Genomic DNA, 27476 nt, shown 5'->3' with positions numbered 1-27476 from the left:
GCTCAGACTACATGGTAATATACACATATATATTTATGCACATATATATGAATAAATATATAAGTGAATATATGAATAATATTAGTAGCGTTGGTATTGTGAAATGACGTGTAGGATATTTTTAAGTTTGAATTCCTAGTGTAACGTAGAAAATCCACTTTCCCTGGAAAAATTTGTTTGACAATGGCAAAACTATGAAGATTTTCTGGTTAACCAAAAATTATTAATTTCCATAAATGGAAATAATTTAGGAAGGTGAAAGTTGGGTCTGTTTATAATCAATTTAAATAATTTTTGAGGAAAGTTTATTATTTCAGAAATATTTAAACATGTGGTTATCATTAATTTTACTTTAATGACTCTCCTCTAGAACTTCTCTCATCTAAAAGTAATTATTAATTTGGACCTCGTCTTCTCTACCTTTCCTCATCTCATGTCTGCCGCCTCCTCTTTCTGTCATAGCATGATCTTTTATTGTGGTTAGATCTTCTTTTGCAACTAGAACCACTTTCTTTACCTCAAATCTATAAGATGATTCCGATAATTGAAAATAAATTAAAAGTTTAAAATATAATAATATAAAAATGTTATTTATATCAGAACTAAGTTTATTTGATTAGGCCCATTGAATAGGAAATGTAACCCATTGACTGCTAAGGCACATGACATCTTAGTTTAGCTTATCTTTGGCCCATGGTATTATTATATGGGTTTTTTCCTCCCTTGAATTTCTAATTATCTTTCTTTTCTCTTGTTTATAAAAAGCAGCATTTAGCTATACTTTTTCATTGTGAACACAGAACTCCTTAATTATAGTAGATGCCAATTGGAATCCACTTTTTTCACGAGGACCTTTATTTCAGAGCCTCTGATTTTCTGCATTAACATGGATGGCACATTTATTTTCTAGACCTGCTGCAACCTATCATTTGTGTCTTACATACTGGGAGTCAGGAAATATTATCTGCAATGATGAATCAAGATATGAGAGTTTGAATACATTATTTAAGGTAATACATACTAAAATAAAAAATGAAAGAAGTAAAACAGTATCTATACTTTTTTTAGGAGAAGAGATATAGTGGTGTAAGGTAATATTAATTTTTTTTTATTGAGGTGAAATCACTGATAATATCTAAATTTATATTTTTAGAAATTAAGGTATAAGCATACTTCTTTGAATTATTTAAATAACCATCAAAGAAGAAAAAACTAGAAATGGTTAAACATAGTTTTGTCTAGGGAAAAGACTAAGAGTATGGAAGAGAGACTTTTACTTTTCACTATTTAAACATACATATTTTGTAACTTTGCCACCATCAGTCTGTTTACTCTTATAATAATAATAAAACTTGACCACTTTGGAAAGGAAAAATAAATTGTCATGACCTGAAACTAAAATATCTAAAATTAGTTAAACTTTATTAGCAAGTGAGAGAATATATATTTTAAAAATGAAAGTCCATATTGCTTCATATTAAAAAGTGTTTATTGAGGTCCATCTATGGGACTGGAACTATACTTAGTGTTGGAGATACAACATGGAACAATAAAAATGTGTCCCTTTCCTCAGAGATATAGTACTTTAGACAAATAAAGACATGTAAAGAAGCATAACGGCTACTTTGGGGTAAAAGAGTACTCTGAAAGTACTTAAAAGGATGATAAACCCAGATTTGAGAAGGCAGGAAGCCTTCACAAGAACAGGACATTTAAGCTAAAGGCTGTAGAAAGACAGATGACACTCATATTAACAACTCTCACGTACTTCCATCCAAACCTCAATTCACTCTCTTGTCTAATTTTGTCAACTTTGTATCAGAAAAATATTTATCTTTTTCTCCCCCAAATAAAACAAAACCAACAAAACACACACAAGCAAACACTTTTTTTAAAAAAAAACCTTCTTATTTTACGCTGGAGACCAATCTGATTTACTAACCCGAAGCATCAGATTATGATTCCATGTAGTTGCAACCCATGAAATGTTGTAGTGCTATATCAATACCCTGTTTGTTATTTCCAATAAAAACAATACTATTAATCATAATAATGCTGTGTAGCAAACTACCACAAAATCTCAGCAATCTACAATAATCATCATTTATTTAGGTGTTTATCTGGGCAGCCGGGATCAGCTGATTTGAGCCTGACACAGCTGTGTGGGTCCACTAATCTCAGCTGACCTTGCTCAAGTGCTTTGGGGCTCTGCTGGAGTGCAGATGATCTAGACCGGTCTCTGTGTGAACAGTTTAGCTAGGTTCCTTGTATTTCTCACACTACTTCTGGAACCAGCAAGCTAACCCAGGCATATTCTTTGTAAGTTGATGGCAGGGGTCTTGGAAAGAGAAATGAAATATGTGAAGACTCTCAAGGCCTAGGCTCAGAGCTGGCATACCATCAATTCTGTCCTGTTCTGTTGATGAAAGCAAGTCTTGTGGGCCAAACTGAAGCCAAGAAACAGGAAAATATACTCTACCCCTTCAGCGGGAGAATCTGAAAAGTCACAGAGCAAAGAGAGTAGATATAGGGAAGATTAAAGAATTGAGGCAGCTGATGCAATTATACAAATACTAAAACATAGACTAATTATAAGAATGTCTGATAAACTATTTCCACTATACCCACTCCACAGCTTTTTTGAAATAGCACACTTCAAAATATTTTCAGAAACCCTTGTTTTTCTGGAGGTCCTAAGCATGTGCTATGTCAGCCTACTAGATTATCCTGCCCTGCCACCCTTAGAAGATTTTAATTTCAACTGGTTTTATACAGTTAAATATACCAATGACCATAAATATGATTTGAAAATAATAATACTAAATGTCATATCAGAGATATACTAATAAGAGCATTTATTGACCTTATATCAGAAGATTTTTGTGGTATGACTTTTTAAAAGTCACATAAATTATCAATTTCTTATCTATAAATATAATGTGATAATACCTGCTAGTGAGTGTGACTTCGAAAAATAAAATAAGCCACCTAATAGAATTCCTGGTAGATTGCAGATGTTGAGTAAGTTTTTGTTGTGACCGTACTTAGAGCTCTAGTTTTGTGGGATTTGGAGCAAATTATTTAGGCCCTCTTAGCTTTAGTTTTCTCATCTGTTAAACTGAGATAATAATGCCTATTTTAGGAGTTATGAGAATTATATTAGTTGATCCCTAAAAGGTTTAGAAGTGTGACGAGATATGGTGAACATATAGTCAACAAGCATAATTAGCAACTTCTTGGAGTATAAATCTTTAATAAGTCTCATATATAATGTTAAGTTGCTTTTATGAAAGTTATTAAAACGTACAAAATTATTTATTGTTTTATTAATCAAAAAAAGTTATTCAACATATTGTGCCCACGTTAGGGAGTGAATTGTTTAATGAAAAAAAAAGAGTTAATGTAAGTTCCCTATATATGCTTATATTCTAGATGCAGATAAAATAGATGTGTATTTGAAACATAAACTAAAAAGCAGGCATGCAATTAATTCTAAAATGGTAGTTTATTTAAAAATTTCTCTAGAAATTAAAGAAGAGAGAAGATCAATAGCCAGAAAGAGGCTAGAGGGGGCTAGAACTGTAAATCTGAACTGCGATAAATATTTCTGAGTGAAAAGGACATTGTAAATGGGGAAATAGTAGGCTTGAGCTCAAGAAGCAGTGAGGAGACCAGACTGAAAAACAAAAAGCAAAACTTTCGCTTAGGTTGAAATCGTACATGAATTTAGAAGGAAAAGGTGGGACCAGATTCAGGGGAACTTTGAATATCAAAAATTTTCATATCATATATAAACATAAACGTCAGTCATAAATCAATTTACTTTGAGTTTTTAAAATATTTTGTTCATTAATCTTTGTATCCATACACCTAATATATGTATAACAAATGAAGTAATTAACAATGCAATAACTTTCTTAACACTCGTATAATACTATAAAACTATAAAGATTTTTGAACATTAGTGGGGCATCAAGACACTAATTTTCTTTTGAATCAGCCATTTAATTTCCCCTTTGATAACCACTTGAACTCTTCTTGACTTCAGAATAACCATTTAGTTAGCGAAATTTAGTATTTGATTTTTCACGATTGTAACGTATTATTTTTATGAATCTCTGTTATGATAATAAAGGGAAAAAAGGAGAGAAGTTCATTGAGATCATGTAGGAGAACTAATACAGAATCACTGGTTTAGAAAGCCTAAGCTGGTGGTGGTAGAGAAAATAAGCTGGAATAAAGAAAGAATAGATTTGAGTATATGAGAGGAACTTGTTAAGACTGAGTGAAGGACCTGTAGAGAGAGGGTAGTTTACTAATTTTGGTTCACAAGTATGAAATTTAAGAGCTAATGTTTACAAAGTTATTTATAAAATTCTCTACTATTTTAATCACTAATCAATTAATCTTACCATAAATGCTTCTTGCTTGTGTATTATCTGCCTAGGGCTTTGATGGACAATGTGTACATTGTCCTAGACCTCAAGTAGTATGCAGTCAGTTTGGAATTTGTGGGTGAAGTAACTAACAGAAAGTGAAATGTTAAAATCTTGAGTATTGATGCTGAGGGGCATAGTAATTCCTAGAAGGGAGAGGTCTGTGTGATCAGAATAGACAATTTCTGGGGAGAGTAAAACTTTATATGTACCTTAACAAATACTTAAGACACAAATGCGTGGAAAAGGAAGGAGAGGGATTCATGATGGGAGAAGATTAAACAAACAGAGAGATGTAGGAGTGATCAGGATGTGCCACACTTTCAGAAGGAACATGTCTAAATGCAAAGGCATAAACCTACTGAATGAGTCCATTGGAGTCAGAAAATGCAGGGATTGAAAACCAGTCAAAAGACTGGCTTTGGGTCTAAGGTTGGAGACGAGAGAGTTGTGGTAGCGTAAGGAAGACAGTGTTAAGACGGGTCAGTCTGGTTGCGGTGGGTGACTCATTTGAAAGAGAGAATGGATAGCAGAGAGAAAATTAAGAAGATATTTATTTAATCCAGGTAAAGGGGATGTCTAGACCACAGAGGAAGGCGAGAAATACAAAGAGAGATATTTTGAAGGGGAAAAAAAGGAAAGAAATCATTAAAGCCCCAAAGACAAGAAGAGTCATACCAACATGAAGAGAACTCAGGTGACTAGGGAGGTGGATCAAACCTGGAAAAGGTGAAAGTGAGGTTCAGTGAGAATATGCAGTGCTGGAGATAACTACTTGACATCTAAATGGACAAGGAAAATTAGAAATTAGGGCTTAAAGTGGAGATGAGCGGCCAGTGCTAGAATTAGAGGTTCCAGAGCCAACCAAATAAGACTGGATAGCAGATGCCATACAACTAACTTTATTTATTTTTTTACCTATTTATTTATATTCCATTTTAGATTAACTATTAAGGCACATTAAGTAAGTAGTACCTCTTTTTAGAATTTAAAATAGCCATTCCATATTACTACATTATTTGGGGATATGTACACAAGAAGACACGGGAAATAAAACAATTCTCAAATATTAAACACAAACATAACTGATATTTTTTTCTGTTAAATGTTAAAAGAGCTAACATTTATATGGCTGGAGTTCTAAGTACTTTCTATATATTAACCTATTTAATTCCTACCACAACCCTGAGACATAAATATTGTTATCTCTATTTTAATTATATATGGAAACAGAAGTGTAAAGAGTTTAAGTGACTTGCCCGAAGTCACCCAGCAATTAAGTGACAGAGCTGGGATTCCAACCCAAGTAGTCAGGAACCATTTTGTTGTCTCATTGTCTCCACTATACTTTTTCTGGAGCAACGATTAACTGTGAAATTTTATGTCATGTCTTATATGTTAATACAACCTGATTTGTGTCAAGACAGAGAAAGATTAATCTTAGAAGTCTCAGTTAGACAAGATTTGGGTTGTATCAGGAACTCCAGAATAATTCTTTTTTCAATTGTATTCCACGTATGGCCCATACAATGACCACTATATCACAAGATATTATGTAACCCCAAGTATGTAAAAACTGGAACTCTCAAACGATCTTCAAATAAAATATCATTTTGCAATTAGATCTTGTTCTAAACTGTTTTTCAAAAATAACTGCAGACTTAGGTTTATCATTTCATTTACAAATGTAGATAACATAGACAAAAACACAAAATTCTGTATAATTAGACAGCAACAAAAGAAATCCCTACAATAGGATCTTGAATAAAAATCAGCTATTGAGGTTTATGTTTCCAGATTGGTTCTGAGCAAGAGTTTTAGCTCTTTATCCATATTTGTCTTTAAAATTCCAGCATGACCACATTCTATTCCATGTATTTTTAATGTTAACACTGTTCATTGAAGGGAAAATAAAAAGTCTAGGAAGATCATTTCAACCATTGTTTTATCAGTTCCTTAAGCATAGAGGGCTGTTTTGTCTCAGAACAACTACAGTGCACTGTTTGTAATTATGGAGGCGTCTCGGAATCACAAGCACCAAGAGAGAAAGCTCTGTGATCTAGCTGTGACTGGGAAAGATACAACGCTTCCATGAAAATTCAGTACCCTTTAAAACTAGAAATATTCCGAGTTTTGAACTAACTGTGAACAGTTAGAGGAAGAAGGAAGGTGCTTAATTTTGAAATGACGTTCTATTTTTTGAAAAGTAGAGATTAAAGTATTTTTTATATAGAAGTGTTTTGTAATGAGTAACTCCTACAAATCACGATTTTTATGAGTAAAGTGTAAATGAATCAGACCATATAGATTAAATTCCCTTTGAAGTGCTCAAGGGTTTAAATAACTAGAGGATGTGTGATAGGCCCAAATCATTGAGAGTTTTATTGACCCCAAAGCATTCAAATGTGGAATTGAGCTTCTCAGGCCACCAGAATGTTAGTCCAATGATGATATCTGATGTGAAACCTCAAGAAAACATTTCTTTTTTAAAATAATGTAACACAATTATTTTTGCATTCAGTTAGTAATAGGTGATATAAGTCAAAGTCAAGGAAACATTTCCTCCTGATATTTTTGGACAAAATTCTGTGCTAATTTTATCTGGTTATCAACATAACTAATGTCCTTTTGCATGTATTGTTAAATCCTGCTTCTCAATTAGAATTAACTTGCTTTTCCAGAATTTGGTTAAAGTCAAGGGTGATGAGGTCCATGGGGAAGTGTGCAGGTGGAGAACCAGGAAATTATACCCTTGAGAAGCTCTGGGGTTTTTAATCATTGAGATCTGACCCATAATGACTGATGAAAACATCCTGCTCCTCACTAGTGACTTGCAGATGGTGGAACTAGTTCAAACTCATTTTCCCTTCTTTCTTCCTTAAATTAGCAAACATATGCATGTATGTATGTGTGTAGGAATATGGGATTGAAACAGCTGGCAAAAAAATCTTATTCCTGTTGTTCATGACACCTAGAATCAGACTAAGGTGCTAGGTGTGATTTTTCCTTGCAAAGAATTATCCTACAAAAGCCTTTCATTGTGGAGATTAAATCAAAAGCTGTGCTCTCTCACTTGCTACCCTCCCAAACCGCAGACACACACACACACACACACACACACACACACACACACACACACACACACATTTTTCCCAATTTTTAGTAATGTTCATTAATATTACTTTGGTGACTGATAAAATTAGCTTTCTCTCCCATATAATATATACAAGTAATATATATTTGCAGTGTATGTGCTCGTATGAATACACACACATATGCCTGAGAAAGGATATTAGACAAAAAATAAAACACAAAATTATGAATCATAAATGACATTTAGTCTGTTACATATTATGACTTGTAAGGTGCTTTGTGCGCGCAGCTGATGATAGAAGAGATGCAGACCTGGTAAGCTGAGAAAAGTCAGAGATATCGTTCCTGTATTTTCCCCACACTGTGTAATCTATGTTTACATAATTCATTTTTGTTTGAGAGGGGCAGTGACTCCCATCCTTTCTCGTTTTTCTCATTGGTTTAAAAAATTCTTAAGGTCTTTTTAATTAACTAGAAAATTTAGCTCAATTGAATTTAAGATTGTATTATCATATTAACAGTGCAATGAATATAGTAATGCTAAAATAGAGCTAATGCTCATAAAATTTTTGTTTCATTACAAAATAAAGCAAAAATATTAATTCTTCACATTAATAAATGTGTTGTTTGGTTTATCTTCTAAAATAAAGAATTAATCTCTCTGTGGAAGAAAACATTGGAATGTAGTTTCTAAATCTTATTAATATAGTTAGTCATTTGTTTTGGAGGAGGTTGTTCTTAACTAAGTTAACATGATTATTAAGGAATATTTGGATTGTTCTATTTTGTTAGGACAGCATAAGTAGATTGATGGTTATGACTGGTTTTATAATTTATTATATAACTTATTATATGTGATTTAATATATTACTTAAAAATTTTTAATGTACGTTTTATGTAAAATATACACATATTATAGGTATAAGTAATTCAATTAAAATTATTGTCTCTAATGTGAAAATTCATATTATTATACAAGAAAATGATTTAAATAATTCTGTATATATTATATAAATATTTGTGTATGTGTATATGTTTATATATAGATATATATTGGAACAGTCACAGGTCAAAGACAAATATGAATATAAATTATAATTTTATACATGCACAGCTGTATTATGAAGGTAAAATACAAATTTTACTTCTATATTATATATTACTTCTATATTATATATTATTATTTAATAATAATGTAGAGGTATAACCATAGAAATATGCCAATAGCATTTTCAAATTACTTCAGAAATTACAAATATGTCTTTACAATTATAAATATGTTAGTTATACGAATGGATAAAATCTTTTTAGCCACATTACCTCTGTTGTCAATATTTTAAATCAAACTGTTAAATACCCGCTGGTTTTAATGAATTTGTACGCATGTTCAAACTTTGTCTACTCTGTATGCTCTTGAAGAAATAGTTACTCTCTCGTAGGAAATGCATCCATCAAACACTACCTGCAACCCCTGCTAGAATATGTTTTATTTGAGATATGTCTGTTCATTTATGCTTCCTCCCTGTTCCTCCCTGTTCTCTCCTCTCCAGAAATAGATATATTTCTGGATATATATTCATTTGAAATCTACTTTTATTTTCTTACTTTTTATTCTAGAAGGTTGTCCTCTCTCTCCAATCTCCTTATAGGAGGGTGTGAATAGGAAGGCGTTGTCCTAAAAATGACAGCTTAGCAGTCCTGGGCATGTCATGGGGAGCTAATGGTCCAGACTGACCCAACATGTACACTGTTTCCCTATCTCCTATTTCCATTCTCACACTACCAGTTATTCTGGCACATTCAGGTTTGTTTGATCAGCTGGATAAAATGATCTTGATACTTAGCAGTCTGAGTATCCTTTGGGTGGCTCTTAACTGTCTCTGAGAACATTGTGTATGTACCAGATTGCAGTGAATGTTCCCAAGATACATTTCTAATCAAAATATAATACAAAGGTTTAGATGGCTGTTACAGTATAACAAAAGATTGCATTGCTTGCTTGGCTTCATTCAGTTTTCTTTTTTTTTCTTCAATGCAACCTCTAATCTCTTAAATAACTGTCTGCAATTGACTATCAATGTCTTTGCTATTTAACTACACAGAAGGTCATTGCAAACGTGCAGATTTCTCATGGTTTAAGTATTTTGTAAGAAGGGAAATCTCTGATTTATTCTCCTGTATTTTTAGTAAAGAAGGTCAGATCGGTTATATTTAGCAGAGGAGTATGCAGAACTTTGGAATACTTACCTGTAGAGTTTGAACCTTGAAGGGACTGATAATTTCTGAGCATTGCCAAAAGTCATGGGGTGAATCATATGATTAAAGAAATACATATTGTTAAGGAAATGTGTCCTAAAAGCAGAGGTGTCTTAAAATGCATTTTGCCATTGCTGATACTTTTTTTTTTTTTTTTTTGAATAGTCAGTAGTTCAGAGCCCTGAGCATTAAAGGGCATCGGATTTAACCAGATCTCTAGGATGTGGGTGAAAGAGATGCAGAATCACAGAATTTATGAGTTTGCCTGGGGCTCTAAATATATCAAATCATCCTCACTTCTCAAATGGTCTGGATTGCTTTAACTTCTTGTCCTGGGTCTTTCTGCATTACAACAGGCCATCCTGAGGGCCAATAACCCAGCATCCATGGCCAGTTTCTTTGTTTAGAGCCCCATCTGGTTATAAAACCTATCTTATTCCTTGGAGATAGACCAGAACCATGGGTCCAATTTACATGGGTTAGGTGGCACAAGTACCTCTTCAGTTGCATAGTCTCCGTAAGCTGCAACTGATTGATTGTGTAGTTTATTTACTTTGCAATGACCTAGTAACAGCAGCACGTGGCCTCCTGACCACATGGTTTGATTGCCATCGTGGCCTTCCAACAGGGCTCCCAGCAGGGCTTCTGCAGTGCTCACAGCTTGTGTGGAATGCAGCAGCACAGCCTCTTAGTGGTATGGGTAACCAAGATCGGATTTTGTGTCTCTTCTCCCCAATTTGGTTCGGGCTGCTTGTGTGGTGGATTGACTGTCAGTTGGCTTTGCAGATTTTTAATGAGGAGCAAACATTGTTTTGGAGTGGCACAGCTGAGGAGCGGGGGCCTGGTGGAAGATGTTGTTTTTGGCAGAAATGATGGCAGGATCAGGCATAACAGCTGGTAAGAGTGCACTTACTCTGCAAAAAAAAAGGGTGTCTACTAATTGGAAAACTCAGTTGTGTTGGTGAAGCTTCAGTCAACAGCTCTGATATGAAAGTCATAGATTTTGAAAATTACTGAATTTGGAGTTACTGTTTCTAAGAACCTAAAATCTAAAATCTAAAATCCTGTGCAGTAAACCATGATATTAGTATTTCCTCAGCATCTCTAGATGCTAGATTAGATTTGGGGGTTTTGTCATGTTGTCATTTATGTATCCATCCACTTATGTATCCGTTGTCATTTATGTAACCATCCATTTCTTATTTCACCAATGAGTATTTGTTAAGGACTTACTATTTGCCCTTCAGATGATAGGAAATTTATTTAAACACAGACCCTGTCCTTCGATACTTTGCAATCTTCCAGGAGAGGAAAAACATCTGTAAATAACTGCAAAATGAGATGGCATATTAAATATTATGGGAGTTCAGATGAGGGAAGGGAGTTTTTTTCCATCTAGAAGGTTTAGAAAAAGACTTAAGATAGAGATAACATCTGAGTTTAGCTTTGGATGATGAGTAGAATTTAGAAACTCAGACACAGGAAAATTAACATTTCAATTGAGAAAAGACAAAGGAAAAATAACAGATGTAAATAGTTGTTTACTTTTATTGAAATGTACAACGTGAGCATTGGGAAATAAGATTCAGGAGGTAGATTAGAGATATATCTTGGTGAATCTTATTTTTTTCAGTATATAAATTCATATGTTTAATTATAAAGACTTTGTAATTTGTTGTTGTTACTTTTTCCACACGAGCTCTCAGAAACCAGAATGTGAAAATAGTCTTATAAACAAGCATTTATCTAATTATTACATGACTTATTTCCAGAATCCTTGCATTCAGCAGTCATATATTAAGTTCCTCACACACTCAAGACATTGTTCCAAGTGCTAGTGAGACACAAGTGGAAGACACAGACCTGGCGGATGATAATTACAATTAGATGATCAGAGAAGTGGAACTACTCCTCGGTACTCCTTGGGGACTGTGATCTTGACCTTGATTCTTTTTCTTGAACACACTCCATGTTTTTTGTTTGTTTTGTTTTTTACTTCAGTGTCTTTGCTCCTTTTATCCTGCCTATAGGACTAAAGGCTAGTTGAAAAGAAAACTAGGTTTTATTTTAAGCAATGAGAAGTTGTAAAACTTTTTTAAACAGAGAGATTTAGGGGGTTGATCTTTGTAGAAAACTGTAGCTATTTATTAATCTTGGTATATATGTTGCTTATTACTGTATATGTTTTTATTTTGCCTTTACATATTTAGGCTTATAAGAAAACTTTTAAAAAATTTTGTCACTACTGAAAAGGAATTTAAGATAACATGGACAAAAATGATAATGAAATTTATATTTTTTGTGCATTTAATCAAAACTTTTGCTAAGCAAATAAATATTACAGGGAAGACATGGTGAGGTAGACAGACAGCTAATATGGAAATGAGAACATATGTTCTAGTATAATTTCTGCTGTTCAACATAGGACTTTAGTTCCCTTGTTTGTAAAATGATGGTGATTATATATATATATATATATATATATATATACAGATACACACACACACATCTTTCCAAGTTTTTTTGAGTTTAAGATTTCAGGGAAATGTTTAAGCTTTGTAAGAGAAGGTACTGTCATTAACCATTTTCAAGTACTTCAGAAAAAACAATTATTCATATATTAAGGATCTGTTGTTTAGAAATCATTTTTATCTCTTCATTTGTCACAGTGTACAGGACTCAGCCATGTAATATTTTGGTAATCCATATCCAGTTAACAGTTTTTCACAGTAAATAATTGCATTTGTCTAAAGAATTTACTGTAATTCACAATTGCCATTTTTCAGGCAGGGCCTCTCCTCACTAATTGATGTCATTGTCATGGTCTTCCCTGAAAGTTAAGGCAACATTTACTGATGCGTAAAATACATGAAAAGTTGCGAAAATTTTCATAAAATCACTCATTGATTTTTAGGGAGGCAGAACTTTAGTCTTACATTTATTAGAAAAAGAGTGGGTCGTGAAACTCCATGACACTCATCCTAGCATTCTACTTGGAAACATATGTATTTAAATGTGATTCAAAGAGGAAAATACAATCTGTTAAACTTTATTTTCTTTAGCAGCTCCCTTCGCCAGAGTACACTAGAGTCTTTCCTGCCCAATTCCTGCCCAATTGTGAAATTAACAAACTAGTTAGAACCAGTTTGCTGAATACTTTTTCCACTTTATTTTTCTACTTGGTTGATAAGTGCATGATGTGCATCCTTAAAAACACATTTTGTGCCAGTATTACTCTAAAATGGAAGGAAGAATATTTAAACTATTTATATACAAAAGCCTGTGAGCTATTATAGTTTTTGTAGTGACTGAAAAGTACCAGGAAAAAACAAAAATACGAGCTATAAATCTGCCTTGCTATATCTCATTTTCTGTTGTCTAGATCAGCCTTTAAGCATTTACCATTGGGTATATATGAAATTCAATGACAATGTCAGTAACTCTTTAAATTTAAAAATCATTAAAAACTTTTGCTATTTTGATTTAAAATAGCATTTCACTATTTGATTTTATACAACCACTCCTTATTTTCTCTAATATCTATAAGGGCACAAAAATATAAAAATTCACAATTTTGTAAATTAAAGTGGAAAATCAACTTAATGTGAACATTTAGAAGGAATCCTTCCTAACTACAATATCCTTTGGATTAGAGCAGCAGTTCTCAACTAGGGGAAATTTCGCTGCCCTTCCTCCCCTCCCACCAAGGGGATTTTGGCAATGTCTGGAGACATTATTGTCTGTCACAACTCAGGGAGTGGAAGAAGTGTGCTACTGGCATCTAGTGAGTAGAGCCTAGAGATGCTGCTAAATATCCTTCAGTGCACAGGAGATCTTCAACAACAATTATGTGGTTCAAAATGTCAATAGTGCCAAGATAGAGAAACCTTGGATTAGAGAAAAAATGGAAATAGCTGGTCTTTCCATACACATAGCTTGTATTTCTGAAATTAGATAGAGACTCTTGGTCCTCTCCCACTTAGATACCTGAATCAAGAATATAAAATCTAAATCGAGGAGAAAGAAAGAAAATTACACTGAGAATTAATTATAGAAGGAACATGGAAGCCAGAAAAGAGGATTGATATCTTTACAATGGTGAGAGAATATAACTCAATCTAGAATTCATTACATAGAAAATATCTCTTTAGACAGGACAAGAATGACTCAAAGATATTTTTGGGGCTTCCCTGGTGGCACAGTGGTTGAGAATCCGCCTGCCAATGCAGGGGACACGGGTTCGTGTCCCGGTCCGGGAAGATCCCACATGCCGCGGAGCAGCTGGGCCCGTGAGCCATGGCCGTTGAGCCTGCGCGTCCGGAGCCTGTGCTCTGCAATGGAAGAGGCCACAACAGTGAGAGGCCCGCGTACTGCAAAAAAAAAAAAAAAGATATTTTTGGATAAACAAAATTGAGAGTTTGTAACTGACAGTATCCCATTAAAGAAAATATTTAATGATATATGTAATGCATCTTTAATGCTCCTAGATGATAGTCTGAAAAGCAAGAAGAAATAAAGGAAAAGAAAGGTGATAAAAATGTTAATGTAAATAAATTTTGATTTTTTAAACTAATAATAATATTAACTGTAGCTTAAAATTAACTAAATTACAAGGTAGTAGTGAATATACATAGTGCGGAGGTGTTTGATTATTTACAAGAGGAGTAAATGAACTGATTAACTTTAAACCTGAATGAGTTAAATTCACATTTTAATGTCTATTGAGACTACTAAAAGAAGAATAATGGAGTATATACCTTCTGGCAAGCTTATGTAACCATAATTATTAGAAACAAGATAGATTTTTAGATTACATAAACATTTCTAGTGATAAAGAGGGTCAAAAATAATGATAAAATGGTCAATTACCAGGGTGATATAAAAGTTTTAATCTCTTATGCAATGAAGAAGAGTCTTAAAATAAATAAAGCAAAAGTGACAGCACTATAAACATACAATTCCACAATCATAGTGGAAGATTTTGAAAACAATCAAACCCAGATCAAGCAGACAGAAATATCAATAAGACTGTAGAAGCTTTAATCAACACAGTTAGCTTTAAGTAAGTCACATAGAAATTTTCCTTCAGTAACTGCAAAGCACATATTATTTTCAAATACATACTGTACTAAATTTTGAACACGTAATAGGCTATAAAGTAAGACTCAACAATATGGCAGTCCTATTCTCTAAACACAAAGTAATTAAGTTAAAATTAAACAACAAAAAACATAAACAAAGCCAAATAGAAACAAGCCATGTTTAGAAATTTAGAAACATACTTTAAAACAACTTATAGATGAAAGAATACTCATATTGGAAATGAAACATTTTAAAATCTACTTTTTTTTTTAAGATGTTGGGAGTAGGAGTTTATTAATTTATTTTTTTATTTTTGCTGTGTTGAGTCTTAATTTCTGTGCGAGGGCTTTCTCTAGTTGTGGCAAGCGGGGGGCCACTCTTCATCGCAGTGCGCGGGCCTCTCACTATCGCAGTCTCTCTTTTTGCGGAGCACAGGCTCCAGACGCGCAGGCTCAGTAGTTGTGGTTCACGGGCCTAGTTGCTCCGCAGCATGTGGGATCCTCCCAGATCAGGGCTTGAACCCGTGTCCCCTGCATTAGCAGGCAGATTCTCAACCACTGTGCCACCAGGGAAGCCCTGGAAATGAAACATTTTTAGAATAGAATAATAACAAAAACCCTATATTTCAAAACTTAACAGCACAGAGATGAAATACTTAGAAAAAAACATATATGCCATGAATCCATAAAGCAGAAAGAGAGAAAGCCTTAACTTTAATTTACTAAGGAACCATCTTAAGAACTAGGAACAGAAAAACATCAGAATCACCTCAGCTGAAAAATTTAGGAGGAAAGAAATTATAAAGATGAAACAAATAAGTAAAACAAATTACTGAAAGCTGATATACAATGAAAAGTCTGAAAAAACAAATGTAGATGCTTGAAAAAAATACTAAAGTTGACAAACCTCTGGTAAGATTGATCAAGACATAAAGAATAAAGATGTAAATAATAGACTTTAGGAAAGGAAAAAGGAACACAACCACAGCTGAAGATGTAAAGAGAAAGAAGCCATGTAGTTTATATAGTAACAGATCCAGATTCTGTAGTCAGATTGAGTATGTTTAAATCCAAGTTCCTCAACTTATTAATGTATGATCATAGTCAAGTTAATTAGTCTTTCTTTGCTTTATTTACACCATCTACAAAAATATGAAATAATAGGATCTGTCTCAATGGATGGTGTCAGGATTAAATAAACCCTCTGCATTTCGGGAGAAACAGAAATTAAGGAAGATAAAAATCCTGAGTAAATGAAATAGCAGGAGGAAAAGCAAAGTTCCTGTGGGCATTAGCCCTTCCATTGAGTATCAATCACTTTTTGTTACTGCATGGATTCATTACAAATAGAAGTTGAACTTTGGTAAATTGGGGAGTTAAAACTTGTTATATCTATTGTTCTTTTATTTATGAAACCGAGCAGGACCCTGCGGGGCCTTCCCAGGGACAGACACCACCACAACCCTCCATAGTGTCCCCGACCTGACCTGCCACTTGTTTGTAGAAAAGTTTTAGCCTCCTAGGCCTGCCCCAATTTCCAAAGAGCAGATTAACCAGAGAAGTGAGAAAATGTAGAAACAAAGTAAAGCACTCAAGGAAGGCCAAATAATAATAGTTTAGCCATAAAACAGTCAAGCACTTTTAGTTCTTCCTCAAGGGCTAGAGATATTACGCTGAGTCATATCCTTGAATTGTTTTGCAGATGCTAAAAGCCCCACCAGGTGGAAGAAGTTAACTGCATGCTGACCACCAACACACAGATCCCAGATGGGTTAGAACCAGAAGGTTGATGGTTGAGATTCCCAAGACATCACCCTGTTACCCTACCTCACCATCACCAGAGAATTGTGCAGGAGCTGATCACACATCCTGTGACCCTCTCCCTCCCACTGTCCTTAAAATCCCTTCCCTAAATGCGATAGAGGAGTTTGGGTCTTTTGAACATGAGCTGCCCATTCTCTTTGCTTGGTCCTGGAAAAGACACTGAACCTTCCTTTACCACAACCTGATGTCCGTAGATTGGCTTTGCTGAGCATCAGGCAGGCTGACCCGAATTTGGTTTGGTGATATTTATAGTTGCAGTCTTTGAAAAATTACACTGTCTCTTTATAGTCTCTAAACCTTGATCTTCTAGATGACAAATGTTAGTTTCTTATACAGTAACCTCCATGAAACTATCCCTGATGATAATTCTACAGGCTTAGGCAATCTCTCTCAGCTAATACACTACACATCCCATCAACTTATTAAAACTTCACAGTGATTTCATCTATTTCTCAGTTCACATCTTGGATTTCTGCATTAAAAACCTCATACCCAAGATATTTGGGATGCCTCTTTCTATGACCCCTTCATCTCATTCATTTAATCAACCATTGTTTATTAATTCCTTAATATGTATCTAGGATAAAAGAAACACAAATAAGACTACTTCCCCACCCTCATGGAGTTTACATCATAGCTGGGAGGACAAAGAATTAATCAGTGATGAAGGTGTTAGACCTGAACGGTCTCCGAGGGATCCCAGCTCGCCCAAGAACCGCCAAGAGTCGAGAGTCGCTGCAACACGCAAGAGGTTTATTAGGAGCCGGTGCACCGGGGTTCCTTGGTCCTCACGCAGGAGGCCGAAGAGGAACCCCGCCCAAGCGGAATCACATACATTTTATAGCTTTCATTTTTCATTATGCAAAGTGTGGATATATCAAGGGTTTTTTTCTCATTGGTTTGTTTGTTCCGGACCGGAGTGGGGACTTGGCTCTAGTTCCTTGATTGGTTGGCTGTCGGATGCCTACTTTACATTTACCGGAGTGGGGGGGGTCTTGGCTCTAGTTCCTTGATTGGTTAGCTATCGGATGCCTACTTTACATTTTCGTGTTTTTGTGGTGGGGGGTTGAGTCACATGAGTTATGGTTGGCTGGGGCGACCTTTAAACTCTTCGGCTTAATCATTCTTATCCCCCCGCCGTAGTTGTTTGCTCGCGGTTAGGGCATGTCTCAGACATGTCCTGTTTTCCAGGCCTTTGTTGTTTGCTCCGAACGGTTTCTGCCCAGGGGGGTAGGGGTGTAAGTATAGTTAAGGTCCTACAAAGGTAAGAGTGTGATGAGTGAAAGCCTAAAGCTCCTCAGGGATCTGTGGTGGCACAACCTCCTAAACTAGAAAGAGGAATCAGGGAAGATTTCTTCAGCTTGTAGAGCCTTTGATGGTGAGCGGATTTAAAGTTAGAACAGACTAATGAATTTGTTACAAGTGGCAGAAACTTGAAACAAACCCTGGTTAAATAAGAAGAGGACCGTGCTGGCTCACATGAATGACAAATCCAAGGGTTCAACCAAATATAAATCAATAATCTGTCCTTTTCCATACCTTTGTTTTCTTTTTCTTTTTTTATTGGCTTAATTTGTCAGGCAAACTCTGTCTTATGGAGCAAGATGGACTCCAGAAGCCCAGCCTTCCATCCTACCTGATTATTACCCCCAGAGGTAAGATTATGTTTTCTTTCCAGTCCACCTAGCAAAAGCCCTGAGCTTGCTGCTTGTTGGTTTAAATTGTATGAATATCTAGTTCTTACCCACTCACCAGAGGAAAGGAATATAAAGCTAGGAACACATGCTCATGCTTAGCGTTTGGGTGGCATGTATGTGGAGGCCTGGATTAACCACATCTGAGCCACACTGATGAAGAGAGGGAGGCATTGTTTCCCAAAGGCAAATTGAAGTTTATTTTCAGAGAGGAACAGATGCTGGACAGGGGAGAAAAAGCCAAAAACCCCCCAAAAGAAAAAGACAAAAAAACAAGCACAACAGATATCTACTGTGGAGGAAGGTGGAAAGAACGTTCTACACAAAGAAGTATATGACAGTCATGGAAATATTGCATAGCTGTGGGAAGCAGTTGTAGTTGAAAGTGTTTGGAGCCAAGCTTATGAAGTGGTGGTGAGGTTAGGAGGATTGTTTGGTAGAAGTACTTGAAAAAGTTGCCTTTCGTGCACATTTCCTCCTTTCTCAGCACCTGGGCATGCACGCTGGTATTGACTGTGAGCCGCCTAGCCTGGTAACATGGTCTGCAACCTCATTTCTAGTTCAAGGGAGGGATTTGAAAGCTGCCTCAATTTTGCTGCCCTTCAGGAATGCTCAGATGGGCGCTAGTTTTTCTCATTTGTAATTTAAATCGTGAGAACAGAATTACCCTCCCTAACCTGGATCTCAATATACAAAAAGTAGTAAGGAAAAGTATTTTAGTTATTTAAAAATAGTCTGCACATTTTTCTCCTGTGTTTGGCTTTTGGAAAAACATTATATGTTATTGTCTGAATCTGGTATTTGTTATCCTAGCATAACACATACCTATTCACAGATTAATGCTTTAATTATAATCAAACCTTTCTTAGTATTTTTCAGGTTCGGTCTTTGTTTGCTTTGTGAAACAGTCATGTCTGTACATTTCTGTCTTTGATCTTAAGAACCTTAAGAGGACAAGATAAATGTCTTTTTCAAAATGTTTTGTGTGTCTTTTTGTGAAAGCTAATAATTTTCTTGGCCATAATCTGTTCTCAGTAAATTTTGTTTGGATTGGGTTAAACTGAATTATATCCTTCAAAAATTTTATGAAATAAATTGTCATTGCCAAGCCTGATGTAAGATCATTCCGACTCCCACAATAGTAATGACTGTATTTCTGTCTTTCCCTCTTTTTCTTATTGATATATAATTGTCTATTTACTTTCAAAATACAAGAACTTGTGATCACCTAATATTGAACTTAAGAGAAAGATGACCACTGAAAATGTCGATAGTTTGAAAAAGAGAGAGAGAGAGGGAAAGAAGTGACAGAAAACACTTCTACAAATTTGCAGCCACAGAAGATATTAGAAAATAAAGCTATAGGAAAAAACCATAATACTGAATTTTTAAAAATGGAATTTTGATAGCAGCATCCTGTGTACTTATGACTCATATTCCAAAAGTTAAACTGATACATTTTCATCATAATGTTGAACATGTAGTTAAACTAAGTAATTTGAAATTCAAGACTTAGCTCATTTAAATTCAGAATAGCTGAAGTTTCCTCATTATAGCTCCAAAACTTTGAAACCTGGAACTTACTGTTATATAATTTTATTTAAAATGTTAACATGTGTCCTTGTTTTTAAAAATATGTACCATAGAGCCTCATTTTATATTGGACTTCTTTGTAAGGTAAAAAGTTATAATGCAAAAATTAATATGATCAAAATTATTCTTGAAGGTCCATTAAGTTGAAGGTAAAGAACAGTATATGTGACCAAATATATATTTCTATTGGAGAGTAATTTACTATCTCTTCATAATATCAAGCTATAAGTTTGAAGTGACTTCGAGGTATATTTAAGGTTCATATTATACAAAAAGCCTTTTATTTAAGGCTTATGTTGTATAAAAAACAAACAAAAAACTTAAATGCACATCATGAGAAACCCACACTACAAGGACACAAGAGACAGGACAAATGTAACTGATTGAAGGAATGGCAAATTTATCTCTTTCATCTAAACTTTACCCTTGGATATAGGCTCATTTAGTAGAATGTCAGACAGAATAGCCTAGATAATTTAAAGTTTACCTTTTTAAAAGTATTTCTCTTTTTCCTAAAACCAGATAGTTACATTCATGTAAGTGCATACATAGTGAGAAACCATGTATATCATTTATACATATACCAATAACAAATATTATTTAATATTTCTTTTATGATCCAGACAAAGTCATGGTTGTAAATAACCCGTGAATATGTGGACTTACTCCTTGACCTTACCTGTTTTCTTTATCTACTCTCTCTCCTTGGTGACTTCACACAATTTTTCCTTCCCTATGTCATTTGGCTTTAACTTTCTTCTTCCAAGAGTCAGCAAAAAAGAATTGGGGAATCATTCTTGACTTTTTTCCCACATCACAGATCCAATGTGTCAAGAAATTCCAAGGGCCCAACCTTCCAAATGGATCCAGAATTCACCTACTTTTCACCATCTCCACAGTTAATCAATCTGGTCCAAGCAATTTGTGTATTGTCTTTAATTAATTTATCTATCTATTTAAAAAAATTTTTTTGCCTTCTGCTAACAGACAATTGACATTCAGTGCCACTAGTAATATACTGCTACTCTTTACCCTTTTTATTTCTTACAACTGATACCACCAAGCTTATTAGAGTTGAATGAAACATAAAAGTAAATGGACTCTGAAGAGAAATGTGAAATTCTTGTACATATAAAAAACACTTTTTATACAAAATAAATGAGTCACGGGGATGAAATGTACAGTATGGGGAATAGTCAATAATAATGTCATATCTTTGTGTGGTGACAGATGGTAACTGGACTAATCGTGGTGATCATTGTGTAATGTATAGAGGTATCAAGTCACTATGTTGTGCACCAGGAACTAACATAGTGTAGGTCAGTTACACTTAAAAAACAAACTCATAGAAAAAGAGATCATATTTGTGGTTACCAGAGGTGGGGAACGGGAGGGAGAATTGGATGAAGATGATCAAAACGTACAAGTTTTTAGTTATAAATAAGTACTAGGGCTGTAATGTACAATATGATTAACATAATGAACACTGCTGTATGTTATATATGAAAATTGTTAAGAGAGTGAGTCCTAAGAAAAACAATATTTTTTCTTCTTCTTTAATTTTGTATCTATAAAAGATGATGGATACGGGGCTTCCCTGGTGGTCCAGCAGTTAAGGCTCTGCGCTCCCAATGCAGGGAGCCAGGGTTCGATCCCTGGTCAGGGAACTAGATCCCGCATGCATGCCGCAACTAAAAAAAAAAAGATCCCGCATGCCACAACTGAAAAAAAGATCCCACAGCCACAGAGAAGGTCCCGCATGCTGCAACTAAGACCCGGCACAGCCAAATAAATAAATAAATATATTTTTTAAAAGATGATGGATATTCACTAAAAGTATTGTGATAATCATTTCATGATGTATGTAAGTTGAGTCATTATGTTGTACATTTTAAACTTACACAGTGCTGAATGTCAATTATATCTCAATAAAACTAGATGAAAAAATTTGTAAATGCATGGATTTGTGAATTTCTTTTGGATTCTTACTGGACATTTTTGCTTACATTCTGTTTTATGTTTATTTTTCAGATGGTTGGTGTGCTCAGATAGGTGTTTCCTGCTGAAATTAGTTTTATTGATCAAACAAAACTGATCCTTATATTTTGGTCTTTTCTCAAATTATTAATGGATCATCAACTTGGAAAATGTTTTCACTCTGACCAATCTTTATCACTTTATGAATTTTCCCTCAATAAAACACCATTCTGTGTTTCAAAAAGGTTTTATACTGTCAACCTTTACCTTTAGTTCCTCGAGTTTGCTTTTTCAGATTTCAGGTATTTAAAAGATATCTAAGTTTATATTAAATGGCACATTATCTACAAAGAAAAAGTAATCTGAAACTGTGGAACCACCTCTGCAAATGAATAAGGAAAATTTGAACGTGCTGACGTCTCAAGGTCAAATTTTATGATTTTTTTATTTTTTTTGCGGTACGCGAGCCTCTCACTGCTGTGGCCTCTCCCGTTGCGGAGCACAGGCTCCGGACGCACAGGCTCAGTGGCCATGGCTCACGGGCCCAGCCGCTCCGCGGCATGTGGGATCCTCCCGGACCGGGGCACGAACCCACGTCCCCTGTATCGGCAGGCGGACTCTCAACCACTGCGCCACCAGGAAAGCCCTGATTTTTTTATTTTAAAGAAAGAATTGAATGTGTCTCCAGATAGATTAATTTGCTGGACAAAGCAGTGCTTTTCCTGGCAAGTCGTCAAGTAGAAAAAAAAAATTTTGAAAAAGATCAGAACTGGACAAAGTTACTTTATCAGATTAAAATGAGTTCACTCAATCATTCTATTCTTCCTTTTTAAAATATGAATACTAATCATATAAACAGAGATGACATTAAATTATAATTAATGGTATTAATATTATTGGTTTTTTTTTTTTTTTTTTTTTTTGCGGTATGCGGGCCTCTCACTGTTGTGGCCTCTCCCGTTGCGGAGCGCAGGCTCAGTGGCCATGGCTCACGGGCCCAGCCGCTGCACGGCATGTGGGATCCTCCCGGACCCGGGCACGAACCCGTGTCCCCTGCATTGGCAGGCGGATTCTCAACCACTGTGCCACCAGGGAAGCCCAATATTACTGTTTTAGAAAATAAGTTTAAATTTAAAATGTGCTCAATCTGAAATTTTGTTTTTTGAAGATGCACATCAAAAAGAACATTTTGTATGGTTAATATCTTAACATATTTAATTCTAATTTTGACTCTTTCACAAACATGCATTTAATCATTCTCAGCTTCCTTATGGATAATGAATTGGATTCCAAGAACATCTTTTGCCATAAGTTGTGAGTCAACTTTTTCATATAATGCCTGAAAACCAAGTTTTTAATTCCAATTAAGATTGTTTCTTAAGAGAGAAGAGGCATATTACCATGGTGGAAGCTAGCACTTGGATTATAAAGTAGGATGATGTGGAAAAAAAGTACTATAGAAAAATATTTGTTTGTGTATTTTAACATAATCTTATCTATGTTTAGAGATATCATGAACACCAACCATTGTAGATTCTCCAGAACATAATTTTTAAAACTGAAAATCAATTAGATATCGAATTATAGAAAGTCTTTATGTAACAAGGTACTTTTCAAAGTTTGACTTAAAGTTCAATGATGTGTAGGCAGAGACATACAAGATTACTGCTATCAGCTTCTGAAATGCATGTAACACAATCTAATACGGTGTGAGGATCAATGCATCTGTCCATCTTGCATATCTGCCCTGCTGGAGAGAGCAGCGGTCAGACCAGTGGAGAGATCACAGTTGCTGAGCAACGGTTCTGTCACGGATAGGCTCTTTGATTTGATTTGGTGGAAAGACAAGGAGTATATATATTTTTATATACAATAAAATAAGTCTGTCATTGAACAGAAGACTAGCAATAGCAAAGAATCCTATGGTACAGTGTGAAGATTACAATTGTTGATCTTTAGAGAAACTACATTTAGTAGTACCAATGTGAAAGGAGTTAATTTGACTGTGAATTGTACTGATAACTGTGCATCCATAAATGATTGCTCTGTAGGCAGAGAGGGACCAAAATTAGACTGGTAAAATACTTCCTTAGAGTCTAAGTGATTATATCTTCCCTTTCATAATCTGTTCATTGGACTGTGTGCAGAGAAAAGATCACACATGTGGTAGTTTGGGGATGATTCAAATCACTTTTCAATTTGAAAGCATATTATGCTTTCTGTTAAATAGGGACATGGATAGTTGGGAATGCTCTGGATTAATGTCTAATTTACTCAGTTTGCCCTTCTTCTTATAACTGGACAACTACTGTAGTCTCATAATTTTTGAATCATCATCCATGAGTCTTAGGTCTTTAGAATGAGCTTCCTGAGTCCTTGTTATTAGTTAGCAAATTTAAAGAACGGGGTGCATTGGCCAAATCTCCATATGCAAACCAAGTAGAAATTAAATGATCTAATGTAACAAAGGAACAAAATGAATTATTTCTCACAGTATCCTTTGTTTGTCTATTCTTAACCACCATCTTAGAGAAGTGTAAATTAAAAGTCGAAATTACTTATTTCAGAAACTAAATAAATAGAGCACACTGCTGCTTTTTCATTTCATTGTGTCATTGTGTACCTTCACTTCTGGTATTTTTTTCTTCCCTCTGAAAGCGCTATTTCAACAAGACCATGTAAATGTCTATAATTGCGAGAGAAAATGTTAATATAACATTTACACAGTTCAACAGCTTCAAAGCTGTTTCATTGACTATGCTTAAAAGGAAACTTACACACTGAGGCCCCAAGTCCACATAAATGCTAGTTTAGTGGGACATTTGGTGACAGAGCCTTGAAAACAGAAACAAAAAGGAAGGGAAATCAAACAGCCCCATCTTCCAGCCTAATTCCAGCCATTTAGAAGCTCTGTGCTTAAGCCTAGGATTACCAGTGATACTATCTACATCAGCTTTGCTGTTCAGGAAGAAATGCCCCTCTTATTAAAGAAAAAAGGAGAAAAAGAAAGAGGGAAAAAAGAAAATAGTTTAAAGCCAAGTAATTCAGGCTTGCATAAATCTTTAATGGGTTCTGTCTTCATATGATTGGCTGTGCGTTCTTTCCTCTGCCCAGGGGAAACACTATATGTCTTAGAGGAGAATAATAGTAACTCCATCTTGTGTGTTATACGATATCTTCAAGTAATCCCGAGGATTTGGGCTTTGTCTGCTGTAAACAAAAGGCCACCCATACATAATGTGTCTGTGCTATTCCAGACTCCTCACCTTAGCAGGTGACACCCATAAGATGGACGTGGGAGACTAAGCCCATATGTACTGGCGGCAGTTTTACTCCCAAGACAGCTCGGAAAATGTAAAAACAAATAGCGTATTTCTCTTCCTATAAGAACAAAGTGTGATCAGCACCCTGCAGTTGTGTCAATTTTCTGGGCTTTTCTCAGGAGTAAGAATGAAACGCCAGATAATGTGCTTTGCTTTGTGAGCTGATGAAGAAAATACCACGCCGTAGATTCATTCGTTGAAAATGTATGGATGATTCCAAGCTCTATGTCAAACCACATAAGAGAAATTAAGGAATAAAAGTATCCATCATTCACATTTTAAGATTTTACTGAAGATTAATTAAAGTTACATAGAAAAGTCTATTTTATCATCATTCTTTTTTGTTCTTCTGGGGATGTGCTTACGGAGTTAGGTTCTGAACGGGTAAGCTTCCTAAGTGATGGATTTATTCACTCAACAAATGTACACCTACACATGTAAGAGACTTTCTTCCACTCTGACAATATGAGAAACTTTGACTTGTAGATGGACTTAGTACACAGGCTAACGTGGTAAAATTTCAAATCTGAAAGAGAGTCAGACCTGAAACTGCTCAATTTCTTTATCATCTCTGATGCAGTATCAGTTCTCAGCAATTCTATGCTTACTAATTACAGTGCATATAAATAAGCACACCTTTGTTTCAGTACTTATTTAAACAGTACCAACAAACAGAGGGAGAATTTCTAAGTTGATTGGCTAAAATCAATCTTTAAAAAGCTAGATCTTATAGTAAAGAGTATTTTGAAAAAAGACCAAAACATAGTTTCTGCTCGTCTTCAGTAAAATCACAAATTGTTTCTAGGATACATTTAATTTTATGCACAAGTGCATGTTTATTTTTATTTCAGATTCCCAGGCAAGTTTTTGTGTGAGGTAGAAAAGAAATATGCATTGTCAAATACCAATTCTCAGTGAAAAGGTAAATTACGGTTTTGAGCCAATGACTCGAGGTATTGTAACAAAAGACATGAAGGTCATCAACAAACACATATAATAATTCTAATATTGAAAGTGTGCTGCAATATGTAACATATGGTGGCAAATACAATAACTAAAAAAGCAAGTTGTTGGTAAAAGAGAAAATGGATTCACAGAGATACTGTTATTGTTATTTTTAATGTGGATTTAGAGCATCCATTTCACAATATATTTCTAAGCAGGGTTAATATCTTTATGCTGTGCTTTCTTAATTAAGAGAGTTATATTGATTGATTCATTCTTAGACTATGCATCATGAACTAACAAAGTAAAAGGCCTATTAATTCTTCAACAGATCAAGCTGTTGTCTGATTTTGCTCAATCTCCCAGATGTAAATTTCACAAAAATAAATTTTAAAAACCCCAGAAAGGGAATGGGACATCAAAATGGCCCAATCATATTACAAGTCCATGACTAACGTGTTAATGTATTTTATACAACCTCTAATTATATGTGAAAATATATAGAAACTCTATCATATGTCAATTATTCAGTGGCAATTTAATGCTTCAAATCTGAGTCATAGGATTTAATATTTAATGAGAGATGTTTAAACAACTAGGAATTCAGTATATATACCCTAGGTCTCTTGACTTCTTTAACTTCTTTAACTTGTTAAGAAACTGTGATAAATACTATACAATTTTATTATCTGAGTTTATTAATATTTTAATACACTAACATTTTGTGCTCTAAGTTATCATTTTACTTTGCCTAATTAAGGTAAGTTGGCCTCAGCATTCACTCTGAATAACTAGCTTAAGAAGATGGGATTTAACATATGTGGTCACATCTATAGTGAATGTACTGTTTTTTCTGATTGAGAAGTACACCTCTTAAATCTATATTTATGGCGACACAGGTATGGCCTAATGCCTCACTTAAAGTTTCAGCATGATCCATGTTCTCCTATACTCTGCTGACACTCCCTCATTCATACCTCTTTACAAACCATCTTTAATTCATTTCTATTTTTTACCTATTTTGCTGTCTAGGACTGTTGCTTTTATACAGTTTGCAAAGGGTGCCCACTCATGCAAGTGTAGTTTATAAACATATTTTAAGCATTATTTTTGTGGTTGTAATCATAATAAAAAATGAGATGATACTTAAACCAAAACACTCACTTGCCCTACCTATGTATTATATACAAGGAGAAGTTGAACTATTATTATTATTATTTTTGTATGTGTGCTAGGCGGACCTCTCACTGTTGT

General features: G+C 34.8%; 1 long non-coding RNA gene across 1 annotated transcript in view; it reads left to right on the top strand.

Moving 5' to 3' along the window:
• The window catches only part of LOC136794401 (uncharacterized), a 366850-nt gene extending 348511 nt beyond the window's left edge, over positions 1-18339 (top strand). The window contains exon 3 of the long non-coding RNA XR_010841133.1: positions 18271-18339. This is a non-coding gene — a long non-coding RNA (uncharacterized lncRNA). The remainder of the gene's footprint in view (positions 1-18270) is intronic.
• Positions 18340-27476: the final 9137 nt, after the last annotated feature.

This window comes from Kogia breviceps, chromosome 6, assembly GCF_026419965.1.
Source record: "Kogia breviceps isolate mKogBre1 chromosome 6, mKogBre1 haplotype 1, whole genome shotgun sequence".
NCBI lineage: Eukaryota > Metazoa > Chordata > Mammalia > Artiodactyla > Physeteridae > Kogia > Kogia breviceps.
This window is presented reverse-complemented; position numbering and strand designations above follow the sequence as displayed.